Raw genomic sequence first — 19,821 nt, forward strand, 5'->3', positions numbered from 1 at the left:
GTATGTGATGCAGCCCACTTGATAGCCATGGTCCCAACAATTTTGCTAGATGTAGTTTGAACAGAGCAAAGTTGGAGAGACTTGCACTTTCTCTAAATCTAAGTTTATAGATTATAGATTTTCAGACAGAGAATTATGGGTGATCAATTTTTAGGCCCATTTCTAGGCAATGTAGGAAACTATAGCCTAATCATAGGCCGATTTAGGAAGTACATTTCCTGGGAAAGATTACTGCCCCGTGCTTCCCCGCCCATGGGTAGGCTATAGCCTACTATTTCATTGAGACCACATGCGCACCTGATCTCGCACGTACAGTGGTTCCTCCTTTAAAAGTTGCGAGCTTACACCACGGGACTTAGAGGTACCCAGTGTCACGGCTTCATTGCTCTAGACCACCACAAGGGGGAGTTAGAGCACTCATTATGCATTTGGGTCCCAAGGTTTTTATATGACCAATCATATTGAGTGGTTCCAATGACGAGTTTGACGCGAGCCACCCGTCCCTGGTGACTTTCTTCAGCAAAGATGGCTGACAAAACATTACGGGGGAAGCTAATGTAAGTAGTTATAACGTCATAACGAGTCAAACTAAAAATGTACAATTGAGAGGAATATGTTAGTTAATGTAGAGACAAACGTTTGTGCATATTTTTTTGTCATAAAGTTAATTTATGACAATCGCGATTTAGCAAGTTAACTGACTAGCTAACATTATGTGTTATGTGTTATGACATGAGTACAGTATGACATTGTAATTCATGTTGTTTAATGTTTTAGGGACTCCTGAGAAAACCAGCAAACCAAATATATTCATTGATCATGTACTTTTCCTTGGCAAATAAATGTGAGGTTCAGGTATGAATCTCTGTGAGACATTATTTTTCAGTCATATCCAATACCAGGTGTATCAATCTCCATTCTTTGAATGATGCTGTGTCTGCATGTATGACTGACAATTATACACTTCAACAGTGTTTACCACTCCTGCTCCTGGGACGTCAATGATTACACATTGTAACTATGCAATAGACTAGAAACATGATTTAAGTAAAGGCTGATTTGTAATTCATATATACAGAAAAAAAACCTATGCATGTCTAACTCCCTTCATAGTATTTCAATGTGATACTTAATTTCAACAAGTGGAGAATGTGAAACACTTTATTGAAATACGTTCATTATCCAGGTGTTATAAATACATAATACATGCATTATAATTATGATAATTGTAATATTATATTATAAATACAAGTTCAATCTATACTTCAATGCAGATATGGTGTGCATTATAAAACGAGGAAGAAAGACGAGGTGGAGAGAGAGGTGTAGAAGACAGAAAGGGAAAGCGCTAAGAACAGAGGCAGACAGCATATGATTCATGAATTACAGTGCTGCCCTAATATTCTCTCAGTTCAACACAATTACAGTGTCTCTAGCGGTGGCTCCTAACCAGCCTTGGGCCCCCAGTTGGCCTGAAGGTTATCTTAAGAGTGGGTGAGGTGGCGATGACGGGACTGGCTTCCTCTCTCACATCAAAACACACCTGCAGACGAGAGACAGATGGATAGAAAGAGAGCATGATTCATTGTTTTTTTTGTTCGAACACGGTCAGTCATCATAATCATCAGGAGGTGAAATCACCCTGTTTTTGTTTGCTTGGAAATGTTGATACTGGGGACTGTTATCTGAAGAAACTGTGTAACCAAGCATTTATAGCAGCTAAGAAAAGCATTGCCATTAATTGGAAGGTTGGTTATCCTCCCACAATGTCAAGTTATGTGTCACTAGATGTGATTTATTACAAGATTATGGGTATACTGAGCAACTTTCATAAGGTCTGGATGCCTTATATGGAATTTCAGTACGACTAAAGGAGTCTGTATTGAAAACATGCCCAAGTCAGGGGAGATTCCTATTTAGGCAATCCCTAGAGGCTGGGCTGCTCAGTCCTATGGAGGATGTGCTATTTCTGTGTGTTAATGTATATTTGAGGTGTGTTTTTTTGTTTCCAAACCTTTCCCTTGGGAATTAAAAACACTAAAGAGGGGAACTGGGAAGGAAATTGTATTGGGAGAGAGTTAAGTTATTACTAGACTGATGGGGGTCGGGCATGCAGGGGGCTGAAAATCTTCTATATGGAGGCGGCATATTGGATTGTGTAAAAATTAAGGAAATTAGCTTACCCCCCCCCACCAGGTTATGTCCCCCCAGTTCTAAGTGGCGCCATTTTGTAGACTAGGTTGAAGCAACCTCATGATAGGTATAGGGAAAAATCGAATATCATGTAGGAGCCTAAAACTATTGATGTAATATTGAGCTAGGTGAATGGAATATGAATGACAGTCACCCAATATGCTGTAATAGAAATAAGAACATGCTCATAACAATTTTTAAAAATCCTCCATAGTCTTAAGCAGCACCGATCGTCACACACACACACACGCGCGCGCGGCTATTCTGTGTTGAGCGGTTAACAAATAAACAGGTCCTCCTATAGGCTTAATTCATGCAACTTTAGTTGTGATACAAACGTTGGTATATATGTTTAGATTTTTAATACATTCTAATGCTGCGTGAGGCAATTCTAATGATGATTTGAAAACGTTGCATGAAAGGCATGAGCTCTGATTTGTTTCTTGTGCACAAGCACTTGATAATATTCTCACCAGGCTTCGAATATCCCAGCGGCATGCCCCTAGTGTGGCCGCAATGTAACCTAAAAAATCCATGCCTTTTGCAGTCAAAGTGGACATTTTGCCCTTGGGCTGAATATAATAATTATATTTCCCCTCTAGCTGCCGTGCTCCGAAGCACCTCTCACTCACATGGATCTCTCAGATATCTCAATTCTTATTAGTCAATGCCCATCACGTGATCGGGTCCTTCTCACAGACATCTCAGCTAAGAAGTAGGCTACAATTGAAGACAGACACATCGGGGATGCAACTGCATGTCCCTCTATTGAATTCTCATATTGAAGATGTTAGAACTGTCAACATTTAGCCTACTTTTAGTGAGCCAACAAGATGAGCAGGCCTAATGAACAGCAAAAACATGTCAATCTACTATTCCCCCATAGTACAAAAGTTGACATATTCTATTGGTCAACTTGTCCTTCTGTGCAATAAATAAATATTCCAAACATACTCTGGGACAGTTGTGGGATGCGATAGATTCTAAATGCATAAATTCAGACTACTCTTGGTGGACTAAGATTTTTTTTAAAGTTGGGGCCAGTCCTAGAAATGCAGGAAATTAGCTATAGATGCCCCCCAAAATTCTGAGGGCAGACCCCCTGCCAGGTTACCCCCCCACCCCCACCCCCACTTCTAAAACTAAAGTTGCGCCCCTGTCTTTACACATACTAAATAATATATGTGTGAAATTACTTTGGATTTAGAATGGACCATTATCATGCACCTGTCTCGGAACAGGAACATGGGAATAAAATAACATGTCATCTATGCATTTATATAGGGAATGGAGGACGCTTTTCCTGTGGTTCACATTCATGCCAGGTAAAGCGAAGCAATGTGCTTAATATTAGGAAATCTGATAGATAAATAAATATAGTAGGCCTAGTCTATAGAAAGCTGATAGGATCCTCTTTTTTAAATAGAGGCCATCAAAACTCTGTTTTCTCACGCATAGCCTATACAAATGTTGCGCAGCATGACCTCATGGGGTGTTCGACTAGATTTCTTCGAAAACATTTGCAATGATGTCAGAGTGATTTGAGGGACAATAGAGTGCTGAGTGCCAGGCAGTCAGCAAATTTGAGAGGCTACTAATGACCATCAGCAGCATCAGAGAGTGGAGAAGCCTAGTTACCGTGTCTAAACGCGCTCATGACTCGTGACTGCCGGTGTGGCGGTAATATGGTCACCGTAACAGCCCTAGTACTATCTCATGTCAGTGTTGTAAAACTTTAACAGATGGGATTGACCTGTGTGAAATAATTACTTGTGTTGAAAAGACATTGTCAGCGAGTTTGCCATGGAGGAATCGCATGAGTTGAGTATCACATTCTGCTTCTTATCAGAGATTGGGAGCGTGATAAACCATTAAACAGAGATACAATTGAGAGTGCGAGCAAGTGTTTCCTGTAGATGGATCTGGCAAAGGACGGCTTGCAGTAACTGCAGGATCAACAGAAGTCACAGTGAACTTTCTCATGGACACTTGACAAATTCACAGCGGATTCCACTCAATTACTGCGAAACTGTTGATAAAAATTAAGTTAATTTACAAGGGAGTATAAATGTGTTGGATTGCATTGGAACCCTCTTGTGCTGTAGTGTTGCAGAGTCATATACAGTCAGGTCCATAGTTATTGGCACCCTTGATAAAAATAAAGAATACAAATACTGAGCTATATTCTATGCTAATTATACTAATACAATTGCTCAGAGAAAGAGATGTTTAACAAGTAATACAAAAAAATGTCTCAGGAAGATAGGGGTCAAAATGTTCAATATTCTAGCAACCTCCCCTTGCGAGGATAACAACACAGCCTTTTCTTCAAATGTTTTATGAGATTGGAGAACACATCGGGATGGATCTTACACAATTCCTTATGGACTGCCCTCTTCAATTCAAACCACAGGTTTCCAATGGGTTTCAAGCCTGGAAACTGAGATGGCCATTGCAAAATGTTGATTATGTGGTCGATTAACAATTTTTGGGGTGGATTTTGATTAGTGCTTGGGGTTATTGTCTTGCTGGAAACCTTGAATCCAAAACAAGACACATTCATTCATTAATGAATGCATTTGTCTATCCATTCCATTGTAAACAAACAAGGTATAGCTTCAAAACATGGTTTAAGAAATCATGTGGTTGTCATGGACTGTCAGTCCTTGCATCTAGAGCGTTGATCGGTTGGTTGGTTGCAGAGAATTAAAAAATAAAAATAAGGTACGAAGAACATTTATTGCCGCATGTGAATAACAAGCTATACAATTTACAACCCTTTGTTATCTTCTACAATGGTAGCTCCATTGGAGCTACATATCTCTTATTTATTGCCTTGCCATCGCATCACTTCCCTCCTGTCCTCACACCAAGGCTATAATAAATCCTATTTAGAGATCAAAGAGAGGTGATGGTTAAATATTGAAGCAACAGCTCGTTTGACACAGACCACCTCCCTTTAGTCACTTCTAAGTCATTGTATATACAGCGTAATATGCACCTCAGCTCTTGTTGAATGTCATGTTAACATAGCGGTTGCCCCTGAGCAATCATGGGTCTCAAGAGAACCCATGCTATGGATATACTATGGTGTTTTCTACTATTGATGGCAGTTATAGGTACAGTGCCTTGCGAAAGTATTCGGCCCCCTTGAACTTTGCGACCTTTTTCCACATTTCAGGCTTCAAACATAAAGATATAAAACTGTATTTTTTTGTGAAGAATCAACAACAAGTGGGACACAATCATGAAGTGGAACGACATTTATTGGATATTTCAAACTTTTTTAACAAATCAAGAACTGAAAAATTGGGCGTGCAAAATTATTCAGCCCCCTTAAGTTAATACTTTGTAGCGCCACCGTTTGCTGCGATTACAGCTGTAAGTCGCTTGGGGTATGTCTCTATCAGTTTTGCACATCGAGAGACTGACATTTTTTCCCATACCTCCTTGCAAAACAGCTCGAGCTCAGTGAGGTTGGATGGAGAGCATTTGTGAACAGCAGTTTTCAGTTCTTTCCACAGATTCTCGATTGGATTCAGGTCTGGACTTTGACTTGGCCATTCTAACACCTGGATATGTTTATTTTTGAACCATTCCATTGTAGATTTTGCTTTATGTTTTGGATCATTGTCTTGTTGGAAGACAAATCTCCGTCCCAGTCTCAGGTCTTTTGCAGACTCCATCAGGTTTTCTTCCAGAATGGTCCTGTATTTGGCTCCATCCATCTTCCCATCAATTTTAACCATCTTCCCTGTCCCTGTTGAAGAAAAGCAGGCCCAAACCATGATGCTGCCACCACCATGTTTGACAGTGGGGATGGTGTGTTCAGGGTGATGAGCTGTGTTGCTTTTACGCCAAACATAATGTTTTGCATTGTTGCCAAAAAGTTCAATTTTGGTTTCATCTGACCAGAGCACCTTCTTCCACATGTTTGGTGTGTCTCCCAGGTGGCTTGTGGCAAACTTTAAACAACACTTTTTATGGATATCTTTAAGAAATGGCTTTCTTCTTGCCACTCTTCCATAAAGGCCAGATTTGTGCAATATACGACTGATTGTTGTCCTATGGACAGAGTCTCCCACCTCAGCTGTAGATCTCTGCAGTTCATCCAGAGTGATCATGGGCCTCTTGGCTGCATCTCTGATCAGTCTTCTCCTTGTATGAGCTGAAAGTTTAGAGGGACGGCCAGGTCTTGGTAGATTTGCAGTGGTCTGATACTCCTTCCATTTCAATATTATCGCTTGCACAGTGCTCCTTGGGATGTTTAAAGCTTGGGAAATCTTTTTGTATCCAAATCCGGCTTTAAACTTCTTCACAACAGTATCTCGGACCTGCCTGGTGTGTTCCTTGTTCTTCATGATGCTCTCTGCGCTTTTAACGGATCTCTGAGACTATCACAGTGCAGGTGCATTTATACGGAGACTTGATTACACACAGGTGGATTGTATTTGTCATCATTAGTCATTTAGGTCAACATTGGATCATTCAGAGATCCTCACTGAACTTCTGGAGAGAGTTTGCTGCACTGAAAGTAAAGGGGCTGAATAATTTTGCACGCCCAATTTTTCAGTTTTTGATTTGTTAAAAAAGTTTTAAATATCCAATAAATGTCGTTCCACTTCATCATTGTGTACCACTTGTTGTTGATTCTTCACAAAAAAATACAGTTTTATATCTTTATGTTTGAAGCCTGAAATGTGGCAAAAGGTCGCAAAGTTCAAGGGGGCCGAATACTTTCGCAAGGCACTGTATGATCCCATACTGAATGCATTTGAATGGAAAATGCTTTACCTTTTCTATGCTTCGTGTGATTTTAAATTACATTTAACCCAAAAAGTGCAATCATATTTTGAGCTTAAAAGTCCAATACAGATGTTTTTGGGTAACAGTTAGGTACATTCCTGCCCCCCCCCCCCAATTAGAATGGTGAAAAAGAAACAAAAATAGCTTCTCAAGCAAGAATTTTGCTAGGACTGCCTGGGAGTTGGTCTGAGTGGGTAGGGGAAAATTTGCTATTTGGAACTCTCTGTCTTATGGGTCTATTAACTAACCAACTCAGTTCTAATTGTATCTGAAAGATGAGACTCTCAAAACCTGGTATAAATACATTGACTGGAAGCTAAATATGTACAGTGCCTTTAGAAAGTATTCACAACCCTTGACATGTTCCACATTTTGTTGTGTTACAGCCTGAATTTAAATAGAGATTTTTTTGTCACTGGCCTACAGACAATAACCCATCATGTCAAAGTTGAATTATGTTTTTTGAAATGTTTACAAATGATTAATTAAAAATTAAAATCTGAAATATCTTGAGTCAATGAGTACAGTATTCAACCTCTTTGGTATGGCAAGCCTAAATAAGTTCAAGAGTCAAAAGTTGCTTAACAAGTCACATAATAAGTTGCATGAACTCACCCTGTGTGCAATAATAGTGTATAACATGATTCTTTATATTAATACCCCATCTCTGTACCCCACACATACAATTATCTATAAGGTCCCTCAGTCGAGCAGTGCATTTAAAACACAGATTCAATCACAAAGACCAGGCAGGTTTTCCAATGCCTCGCAAAGAAGGGCACCTATTGGTAGATGGGTACAAACAAAAGCAGACATTGAATATCCCTTTGAGCATGGTGAGGTTATTAATTACACTTTGGATGGTGTATCAATACAGCTGTCCTTCTTAACTGAGTTGCTGGAGAGGAAGGAAACAGTTTTAAAGATTTCACCATAAGGCCACAGGTGACTTTAAAACAGTTACAGAGTTTAGTGGCTGTGATAGGACAAAACGGACAATTGATCAACAACATTGTAGTTACTCCACAACACTAACCTAATTGACAGAGTGAAAAGAAGGAAGCCTAATACAGAATGAAAATATTCCAAAACATGCATGCTGTTTGCAACAAGACACTAAAGAAATACTGCAAAAAATGTGGCAAAGCATAATTAAATTCTTGTGTTTTTGGAAAACCCAATACAACACATTACCGAGTACCACTCTCCATATTTTCAAGCATAGTGGTGGACGCATCATGTTATGGGTATGCTTGTAATTGTTAAGGACTGGGACATTGTTTTTCAGGATAAAAAAAAAAAGAAAATGGAATGGAGCTAAGCACAGGCTAAATGCTACAGAAAAATCTTATTCAGTCTGCTTTCCACCAGACACTGGGAGATGAATTCACCTTTAAGCAGGACAATAACCTAAAAGAAAAGGCCAAATCTACACTGGAGTTGCTTACCAAGAAGATTGTAAATGATCCTGAGTGGCAGAGTTCCAGTTTTTACTTAAATCTACTTGAAAAGATATGGCAAGACTTGAAAATGGTTGTCTAGCAATGATCAACTACCAATTTGACAGTGCTTGAAGAATTTGTAGAATAATAAATGGGCAAATATTGTACAATCCAGGTGTGCAAAGCTCTTAGAGACTTACCCAGAAAGACCAAAGGTGATTCTAACATGTATTGACTCATGGGTGTGAATACTTATGTAAATTAGATATCTGTATTTTATTTTCAATAAATTTACTAAAATGTTTTAAAAAATGTTTTCACTTTATCATTATGGGGTATTGTGTGTAGATAGGTGAGAAAAAAAGTGGCTCCATATCGATATCTTTTCAGGGTACATACATCTACCTCTGTGCCAAATTCTTGCCAAATTCGGTGCTTTAATCTATTTGTGATGGTAAACACAGAAATCATGTTAAATATATATATATTTTTTGGTAATCATGGTAAAAAAAAATATATAAAAAAAATTGGTAACTAGCTGCTTGACAAAGTTCCAAAATTTCAGAAGGATTAAAAAAAAAACTGGTAAAAACTGACCTCTATTGTCTCTGTTAGGGTTAACAGCTGGTAACTTAAGTTTGTGTTAATCATCAGCAATACAATACACTTTCTATGGCTGTTATAGGTATACTTAATGGGTAGGCTAATTAAGTTTAATGGGAAATGTATTAGATTCTCTAATGATGGGTGTGGTTTTAAACTGCATTTGGCTTCTGGTGAAGTTATAGTCAGCAATACAATATACTGTACCACTTTTGAGGATTTATCAGGCAATTTTTTTAAACCTCCGGAGGCACTGATTGAACCTCCGAAAAAACACAAAAATGCATGCATTATATTAATTACGAATTTTTAGAGTATCAGTGAGTGAACTGTGAAATTATGGCAATGACAATTAGACCTGAGAACTTGGGAAAACCTGAGAACTTGGGAAAACTTTCTATGTGTATAATCAAATTGTAGTCATACTACTGTATAGTCAAACTCGGAGCTTAATTCGAACTGGATCCAATATCCGGCACCTCTCTGTTTCATTCCGGAAACTATTTTCCCGTACCCGGGACCTCTCATGCCATGAAAAATTATTTGCACTCTTTGCAATGTAAAAAATAAAAGCAATCAAACTTCATTTAAATTGCCGCTTCATTAATCTCCTACCCCTTCAAAACACGTAATGTGATAACGTAGATTTTCAGCCCACGCCTGAAATCCTAAGAATTTATTTGAGTTGGGTCGGCCGGTTCTATGCTTTGCGCTACATTGTAACCTAAAGACCAATGCGTGGCTTCTGCTGTGGGTGAGTGAGGGATGCACGTCTGTATCTCTACCAGAACTAGAATGAGATTCACTTGCTATATCTCTCCCTCTCTCTGCTCTGCTAGACATGAGCCTGCAACTCATCTCTCCAGCGTTGCACTTAATCATCTATTTCCTTATAGAATCAGAGCTGCGGGCACTCCTGATAAATAGAAAAACATTTACCAAAGTTATAGAATTACTGCTGTCTGTTCAGAAAGAAATGAAATAATCCAGAATAGCCTATTACACCATCAGTAACTATTTTTATAGCCTAGTTATGGATATGTGTAGCCAATTATAAGACATATCCTACCGTCGAAAACTTGCCGAACAGCATGCAGACAAAACAGGCCTTTCGAAATATTTCAAATACAATCTTGGGAAAACACAGGTTGGAAAGTAAAGGGCTCCTGCGGAAAACAGAAGACTCTAATCTTTCTGCCCCAGGCTACCAAAATATTTGATCAACTTCCAAATAGGCCTATTTAGCGAACATTGTTTTACAAAACAAAACAAGAGAGAGATATGCTTTTGGCAGGAGCGCATTGGACATCGGCAGCGAGTGAGATGCGAATCATTGGGTGAGCTAGTGAAACTGGATATTTTTTTAGGACTATAATTTCCTCTCCATATTGTACAATATGTGTGTCTCTACACACCTATGCCTAGGCTATTGATGGATTCAAGACAAGGTCGTTTTAATTGATCTCAGATTCTCAGTGTCAAAATAGCCTGTCATTTAGATAATTTGTGTGTCTCCAGTCATGTCAAATGACGAAGAATTGCATGAAATTCAAAAATGTTTTCCCATCCGTGCAACTTCTGTAAGCGCCTCAACTCTACTGCTTTATGCCACTATGCAATGATTTATTATAAAGGTCGAGAAAAAACTCCTGTGTTCTGGTACCTAAAATACCCCCAGGTTACTACTCTCTGGCATAATTTTTTGTCCCGGCAACTCACGGTTTACAAATTAAGCACTGGTCAAACTATAGGCAAATATACAATAAACATAAAAAGTAAGCTTTGTCAAAACCAGAACAGCCCATAGGTCAGGAACGGCTGTTTCTGCAGAGTGACCATAGATGTGTACATGGAGAAAGACCTAAGACAGCTGTGCTACATCCAATGCTATGAGCATACAGTGGCTTGCGAAAGTATTCAACCCCCTTGGCATTTTTTCTATTTTGTTGCCTTACAACCTGGAATAAAAATAGATTTTTTTGGGAGGGGTTTGTGTCATTTGATTTACACAACATGCCTACTACTTTGAAGATGCAAAATATTTTATTTTATTTTGAAACAAACATGAAGACAAAAAAACAAAACTTAAGTGTGCATAACTATTCACCCACCCCAAAGTCAATACTTTGTAGAGCCACCTTTTGCAGCAATTACAGCTGCAAGTATCTTGGGGTATGTCTCTATAAGTTTGGCACATCTAGCCACTGGGATTTTTGCCCATTCTTCAAGGCAAAACTGCTCCACCTCCTTCAAGTTGGATGGGTTCTGTTGGTGTACAGCAATCTTTAAGTCATACCACAGATTCTCAATTGGATTGAGGTCTGGGCTTTGACTAGGCCATTCCAAGACATTTAAATGTTTCCCCTTAAACCACTCGAGTGTTGCTTTAGCAGTATACTTAGGGTCATTGTCCCGCTGAAAGGTGAAAATCCGGCCTAGTCTCAAATCTATGGAAGACTGAAACAAGTTTCGCTCAAGAATTTCCCTGTATTTAGCGCCATCCATCATTCCTTCAATTCTGACCAGTTTCCCAGTCCCTGCCGATGAAAAACATCCCTGCCACCACCATGCTTCACTGTGGGGATGGTATTCTCAGGGTGATGTGAGGTGTTGGGTTTGCGCCAGACATAGCATTTTCCTTGATGGCCAAAAAGCTCAATTTTAGTCTCATCTGACCAGAGTACCTTCTTCCATATGTTTGGGGAGTCTCCCACATGCCTTTTGGCGAACACCAAACATGTTTGCTTATTGTTTTCTTTAAGCAATGTATTTTTTTCTGGCCACTCTTCCGTAAAGCCCAGCTCTGTAGAATGTACGGCTTAAAGTGTTCCTATGGACAGATACTCCAATCTCTGCAGTGGAGATTTGCAGCTCCTTCAGGGTTAACTTTGCTCTCTTTGTGCCTCTCTGATTAATGCTCTCCTTTCCTGGTCCGTGAGTTTTGGTGGGCGGCCCTCTCTTTGCAGGTTTGTTGTGGTGCCAAATTCTTTCAAATTTTAATAATGGATTTAATGGTGCTTCGTGGGATGTTCAAAGTTTCTGATATTTTTTATAACCCAACCCTGACCTGTACTTCTCCACAACTTTGTCCCTGACCTGTTTGGAGAGCTCATTGGTCTTCATTGTGCCATTTGCTTGGTGGTGCCACTTGCTTAGTGGTGTTGCAGACTCTGGGGCCTTTCAGAACAGGCATATATATACTGAGCTCATGTGACAGATCATGTGCCACTTAGATTGCACACAGTTAGACTTTATTTAACTAATTATGTGACTTCTGAAGGTAATTGGTGTCGTGGCAGAATCAGAATCCTTTAGGTAACATTTATAAATAAGATGTTTTATTAATTTTCATAAGCATGCTTATGTGGGAAAGTTACTTGGGCCCAGAGAGGGGAGAGGTCGGGTTCGTCTTATCTGTGAATGTGTATGTAACTATTCCTAAACCATGTGAAGGGATGGTGTGATTAATGGGGAACCAGTTAGGTGGCTCCACAATGTCTGTGTGCCAGTCACTCCTCTCTGTAAGCTTGTCCAGGAGGGGTTGTATTTTTTATGGGAGTATCTAGATATTGACAAATTGATATATGCCATTGGATGAGGTAATGTCTTGGTCCTAAGTGGTACCAAGAATGAGATAAGAGCTTTGTTTAGGAGACCAAACTGAACGATAATTTATAGCCAATGCTGTCTGGCTATGGGATACTCCTCTCTGAAGTAAAGTCTTTCTTTGTGTAATGTTCCTAAAGACCTGTGGTTTGTCATGTCGACTAGGGGGTGGATCTTTGCTATTAAGGATCTCAGTTGCCATTATGTTGAGACTCTCAGAGAATTCATTTATAGACACTGAATTGATCTGAGAGTCACAGTGCTGTGGTGAAGCTCATATAATTAAAGATGGACTTTATGATAACTCTGACTTGTGTGGTTTGCTCTCTCATGATTTGGTAATACAGGAAATTTCCACAACATTGGTTGCACCAGAGCTTATTTAGGGGCTTCAAAGCAAAGTGGTGAATACATATGCACGCACCACTTTTCTGTTTTTTTTTTTTTAACAAATCATTTTTTAATTTCACTTCACCAATTTGGACTATTTTGATTGTGTCCATTTTAATTTTTTAAAATGTATTTTACCTTTATTTAACCAGGCAAGTCAGTTAAGAACAAATTCTTATTTTCAATGACAGCCTAGGAACAGTGGGTTAACTGCCTGTTCAGGGGCAAAACAACAGATGTATACCTTGTCAGCTCAGGGATTTGAACTTGCAACCTTTCAGTTACTAGTCCAACGCTCTAACCACTAGGCTGCCCTGCCGCCCGACTATAAAGGTAATTCAGTAGACTCCTGCTAGGAGTGTCATAAGTTCGTTTTGCCATGCTTTGATGGCCATAGAACCTTGTAGATTGCAATGCATACATACTATGATACTGTCATAAAACTATTACAAAACTGTACTAATGACTGATTATCTACACCTGTAACTACAGAAAATCCAACCTCATCAACTGGTTTTATATTACATCTGAAGAGAACAATTTTCCATTATCAGATAGGATTACAACATCAGAAACGTGGGTGATACCAAACAAACTCAAAGCAAATATGGCTAATTCTGTGAGGAAAAAAGTGTCAGCAACAAATGGTACGCAGGAAACAATTCCCTCAACACCTGTGGTTCCCAGTGAGCCTGCCACTACAATTAAACAAACTTCAGAAGTCACAGAGAGGCAAATATCAGGCACTTCCATTGGGCTCTCATCTACCCAGGGAACCAAAAATACAACTTACACATTCACTTCTGGTCACACAACAGTACCCCCTGAAGTTACAAGTTAGTCTTTAACTAGCACTGCTGGCACCTCAACATCAAGTGAGGCATCAACAGTGACTTCTGAAACAAACACATCTCCTGAATAATCAACAGCTATGGCAGCTGGTTTAACAACGGCAACAGATGAAGCTGTTTTCAACATCGGGAGTGACTATGAAACCGGAAACAACCAAATACAAACTTGAAACAACTAAAGCTCAAGTCCTCAAGTGCAACCAGTGCCTCACCAGAAACAAGTCCTTCACAACCGTCTGTCACCAGTGAGCCTGTCACCACAAATGAACAAACGTCAGCAGTCACAGAAGGACAATTACCGGGAACAACAGTTGGACTCTCATCTACTCGGGGAGCTGACGGTACATCTACAAAGCCAACTGACACCTCAACTGCAGCAGGACCTGGAACAATCCCTGATGAGCACACAACAAAGGCAGAAATGACAACAACTCCCGCTGAAGCAATAACAACCACTGTCACACAATCAGCAAGCCCAGAGACTTTGACAACTCCCACAATCACTCCTGGTTACACAATAGGGACCCCTGAGGATGCAAGTGAGTCTCTAACTGGAACTGCTGGCACCTCAACACATAGTAAGGCATCAACAACAACTGAAGCAATAACCACAACACCCTCTCAAACCATCCCGACCACACCGTTTACCACACCGCTTCTAACTACCCCAACTAGGCCGACCACACCATCTACAACACCTTCTCCATCTACTACATCCAATCCAACTACATCTCCTCCATTGACCTCTCCTCATCCCGCCACATCTGGACCTACACCTCCAATAACTGTGACTGTGGGTAAGGGATCACATGACCTTACCAGGAAAAACTCTAGTGATATTACTACCTATCTCTACACAATATGCTGTCCTGGTTGATCTACAGTGGGGAGAACAAGTTTATGATAACCTGCAAAATCAGCAGTGTTTCCTACTTACAAAGCATGTTGAGGTCTGTAATTTTTTATAGGTACACTTCAACTGTGAGAGATGGAATCTAAAACAAAAATCCAGAAAATCACATTGTATGATTTTTAAGCAATTAATTTGCATTTTATTGCATGACATAAGTATTTGATACATCAGAAAAGCAGAACTTAATATTTGGTACAGAAACCTTTGTTTGCAATTAGAGAGATCATACGTTTCCTGTAGTTCTTGACCAGGTTTGCACACACTGCAGCAGGGATTTTGGCCCACTCCTCCATACAGACCTTCTCCAGATCCTTCAGGTTTCGGGGCTGTCGCATCAAAGAATGATGTTTCCACCTCCATGCTTCACGATTGGGATGGTGTTCTTGGGGTTGTACTCATCCTTCTTCCACCAAACACAGCGAGTGGAGTTTTGACCAAAAAACTATATTTGTGTCTCATCAGACCACATGACCTTCTCCCATTCCTCCTCTGGATCATCCAGATGGTCATTGGCAATCTTCAGATGGGCTTGGACATGCGCTGGCTTGAGCAGGGGAACCTTGCGTGAGCTGCAGGATTTTAATCCATGATGGTGTAGTGTGTTACTAATGGTTTTCTTTGAGACTGTGTTCCCAGCTCTCTTCAGGTCATTGACCAGGTCCTGCCGTGTAGTTCTGGGCTGATCCCTCACCTTACTCATGATCATTGATGCCCCACGAGGTGAGATCTTGCATGGAGCCCCAGACCGAGGGTGATTGACCGTCATCTTGAACTTCTTCCATTTACTAATAATTGCGACAACAGTTGTTGCCTTCTCACCAAGCTGCTTGCCTATTGTCCTGTAGCCCATCCCAGCCTTGTGCAGGTCTGCAATTTTATCCCTGATGTCCTTACACAGCTCTCTGGTCTTGGCCATTGTGGAGAGGTTGGAGTCTGTGTGATTGAGTGTGTGGACAGGTGTCTTTTATACAGGTAACGAGTTCAAACAGGTGCAATTAATAAAGGTAATGAGTGGAGAACAGGAGGGCTTCTTAAAGAAAAACTAACAGGTCTGTGAGAGACGGAATTCTAACTGGTTGGTAGGTGATCAAATACTTATGTCATGCAATAAAATGTAAATTAATTACTTAAAAATCATACAATGTGATTTTCTGGATTTTTGTTTCAGATTCCGTCTCTCACAGTTGAAGTGTACCTATGATAAAAATTAGACCTCTACATGCTTTGTAAGTAGGAAACCTGCAAAATCGGCAGTGTATCAAATACTTGTTTTCCCCACTGTATGTAACCACATTGCCTTAAATGTAAAAAATAAATAATAATAATTAAAAGGTCAAGTTGTTGTTCTTTTTCCTGTCAATTAACTACAGAGACCATTGAAGTATGAACAGATACAGTTTATCTACAGACCCCTTGACTTTTTCCACATTTTGTTATTTTACAGCCTTATTCTAAAATGTATTAAATTGTTTTTAAATCTACACACAATACCCCATAATGACAAAGCAAAAACAGGTTTTAATAATTGTTTGCTAATTTGTAAAAATAAAAATTGAAATATCACATTTATAAAAGTATTCAGATGCTTTACTCAGTAATTTGTTGAAGCACCTGGCAGCGATAACAGCCTTGAGTCTTCTCGGGTATGACGCTACGAGCTTGGCACACCTGTATTTGGGGAGTATGTCCCATTCTTCAAGTTCTATCAGGTTGGATGGGGAGCGTTGCTGAACAGCTAGTTTCAGGTCTCTCCAGAGATGTTCGATCAGGTTCAAGTCTGGGCTCTGGCTGGGCCACTCAAGGACATTCAGAGACTTGTCCCGAAGCAACTCCTGCATTGTCTTGGCTGTGTGCTTAGGGTCGTTGTCCTGTTAGAAGGTGAACCTTCTGAGGTCCTGAGCGCTCTGGGGCAGGTCTTCATTAAAGATCTCTCTGCAATTTTATTTGTTAATCTTTCCCTCGATCCTGAACATTCTCCCAGTCCCTGCCACAGAAAAACATCCACACAGCATGATGCTGCCACCACCATGCTTCACCATGGGGATGGTGCCAGGTCTCCTCCAGATGTGATGCTTGGCTTTCAGGCCAAAGAGTTCAGTCTTGGTTTCATCAGACCAGAGAATCTTGTTTCTCATGGTCTAAGAGTCCTTTAGGTGCCTTTTGGCAAACTCCAAGAGGGCTGTCAATGTGCCTTTTACTGAGGAGTGGCTTCCGTCTGGCCACTCTACAATAAAAGCCTGATTGGTGGAGTGCTGCAGAGATGGTTGTCCTTCAAGAAGGTTCTCCCATCTCCACAAAGGAACTCTGGAGCTGTCAGAGTGACCATCGGGTTCTTGGTCACCTCCCTGACCAAGGTCCTTCTCCCCCAATTGCTCAGTTTGGCCGGGCGGCCAGCGTTAGGAAGAGTCTTGGTGGTTCCAAACTTCTTCTATTTAAGAATGATGGAGGCCACTGTTCTTGGGGACCTTCAATGCAGCAGAAATGTTTTGGTACTCTTCCCCAGATTTGTGCTTTGACATAGTCCTGTCTCTGAGCTCTACGGACAATTCCTTCGACCTCATGGCAGAGGTTTTGCTCTGACATGCACTGTCACTGACAGGTGTGTGCTTTTCCAAATCATGTCCAATCAATTGAATTTACCACAGGTGGACTCCAATCAAGTTGTACTGTAGAAACATCTCAAGGATGATCAATGGAAACAGGATGCACCGGAGCTCAATTTCGAGTCTCATAGCAAAGGGTCTGGATGCTTATGTAAATAAGTTATTTCAGTTAACTAAGTCCCCACTCTTCCCTTTCCTTCATATCAGGGCTAAAGACATCCATACTGAACCAGTGGCTGGAGGACGACTTTGAGTGGCCCGACAGGCCAACTACGAGTGGCGACTTGGTTGGTTCAAGTAGTACCACGGTCCTAACAGGTAAACTGTCTAAAGCTTGCTCTGCTATCATAGGTTGTTGCTATAATTGTGTTTTAACCCCCTGGAGTCAAATTATTGGACGAAACATTGAATTTGACGCAATGCTATTAGCCCCTAGAAATGTATTGAATAACAGATTCATACATGGAAAAACAGAGTCCAAAAAACATTTTTTTTAATTGAGACATATCTGAGAAACATAAGATCAGGATGTTTTTTTTTTATTGTAACACCTTTTCTTTTTGCCATTAGGAACAGCTGCTTTTTCCATGACATAGACTGACCAGGTGAAAGCTGTGATTCCCTAATTGATATCACTTGTTAAATCCACTTCAACCAGTGTTGATGAAAGGGAGGAGACAGGTTAAATAAGGATTTTTAAGCCTTGGATTACTTGTGCGTGCCATTCAGAGGGTCAATGGGCAAGACAAAATATTTATGTGCCTTTGAACAGGGTATGGTAGTAGGTGCCAGGCGCACCAGTTTGAGTGTGTCACGAACTGCAATGCTGCTGGGTTTTTCACACTCAACAGTTTTCCGTGTGTCAAGAATGGTCCACCGCCCAGAAGACATCCACACAACTGTGGGAAGCATTGGAGCCAACATGGGCCAGCATGTTGACACCTTGTAGAATCCATGCCCTGACCTGAGGCTGTTCTGAGGGCAAAAAGGGGCATTCATTTTTATAAACTCGTACCGGGCTACTTTCAGATGAGTCTTGTGAGCGTCCTGGACCGACGTGTATGTGTTCGTGAGAGTCTCACCTTCCCAAAGAGGGTTCATATTAGTGTGTAGCCCAAACTGTTCGGATGCTGCAGACAGAAGTTGGCAGATTGGCAGTACCGAATTCAGACGAGTCTGACACTTGTGGGGGTCGTAGAGCAAAACAGAGAACACCATTGTGTGTGTGAGAGTGTCATCTTTCCATAAAGGGGTTATAATAGTTTGTAGGACGTTCGGACGCTACAGACGTTTTTGTGAAGACCGATTTTTCAGGATGTCTCATGGTCAGACAAACACAGGCTGTAGCGCTGCCACCTTTCGCCGCAAGTGCAGAAGGCCAAAACAGAAGGCCAGCAGTGTTGAGATGCAGCCCATGCAACAACAAAAAAAGCTTACAGATTTTTATGTGTATTTAAAAAAAAAAAAATGATGCTAATTATATCCATGTGGGCGCAGACATCAACTCTAGTTAAAGGGATAATATGCCATTGTTATACAAAGTATTTGACTTTAAAAGTGTGGCATAACACCTTCACCTTCCCCCAAAAAGTTTTTATTAATTATCCTCATCAGTAGAGTACTTGGCCTGGTTTAAAACATGATTAGCTTGGGGGACCATTTGTAAATGTAATTTTTCTCCCCTATCATAGAGAATAACCCTAACTCACCTTATGGTGGCCGAGTGGGCTTGCAGTACGAGGCAGAGGGAGACTCCTCCAATGTCTCCATACCATGGAACACAGGCACAGTTGGGGATTCTATTCAAGCTATACTAGATGCCATCTCCTGACGTTGTGCCCCTTGAGCAAGTCACTTAAACACTTTCTCAAGGGGTTAAAAAGCAACAAAAACATGATAAATAAAATTGGACAGTAAAGCTTTGTTCTTACTCTTTCTTCTCCTATAAAAGGTGTCCAGGGAGAGGTTTGAGACCATCTACCAGTTCCTGGTGGGCTGATAGGGACGCCATACAAGACATACAAACACCTGAACCGACCGACCTCTTCAGGGCAACGTTTTGCTTTGAGTGACCCTGGCAGCCAATCAAAGGCGGAAAGAAGGACAGAATGCGGCATTTAAAGTGTATTATATACTGTATTTCTTTGTCGTCAAAATTTGCAAAAAATAGTCTAGCACTTTTGGAATTTCTGATGCTCCCAGAATGTCTAACTTTCATTTCGTGGACTGTTAGCAAGCTGGACAAAAGTGAAGAGACTATAAATGAAAGTCCAATATAATTTCTACAAACGTTTGATTTGGTTTTAGTAATTTCAATGTCGATTGACACCGTTTTGCTGCGACAAAAAAAACAAACATTTTCAGATTGTATAGGCTCGCGGGCCTTGAGTTTGACAAGTGGGCTACATTGTCAT

The 19,821-nt window shown here is 40.5% G+C and overlaps 1 long non-coding RNA gene across 1 annotated transcript; it reads left to right on the plus strand.

The window, feature by feature from the left end:
- Positions 1-518: 518 nt before the first annotated feature.
- On the plus strand, positions 519-19,603 carry LOC112214529. Its single transcript, XR_002948124.2, has 3 exons — positions 519-557; positions 17,615-17,725; positions 19,359-19,603. It is a non-coding gene; the product is annotated as an uncharacterized LOC112214529 (long non-coding RNA).
- Positions 19,604-19,821: the final 218 nt, after the last annotated feature.

Source organism: Oncorhynchus tshawytscha, linkage group LG15 (genome assembly GCF_018296145.1).
Source record: "Oncorhynchus tshawytscha isolate Ot180627B linkage group LG15, Otsh_v2.0, whole genome shotgun sequence".
Classification (NCBI taxonomy): Eukaryota; Metazoa; Chordata; class Actinopteri; order Salmoniformes; family Salmonidae; genus Oncorhynchus; species Oncorhynchus tshawytscha.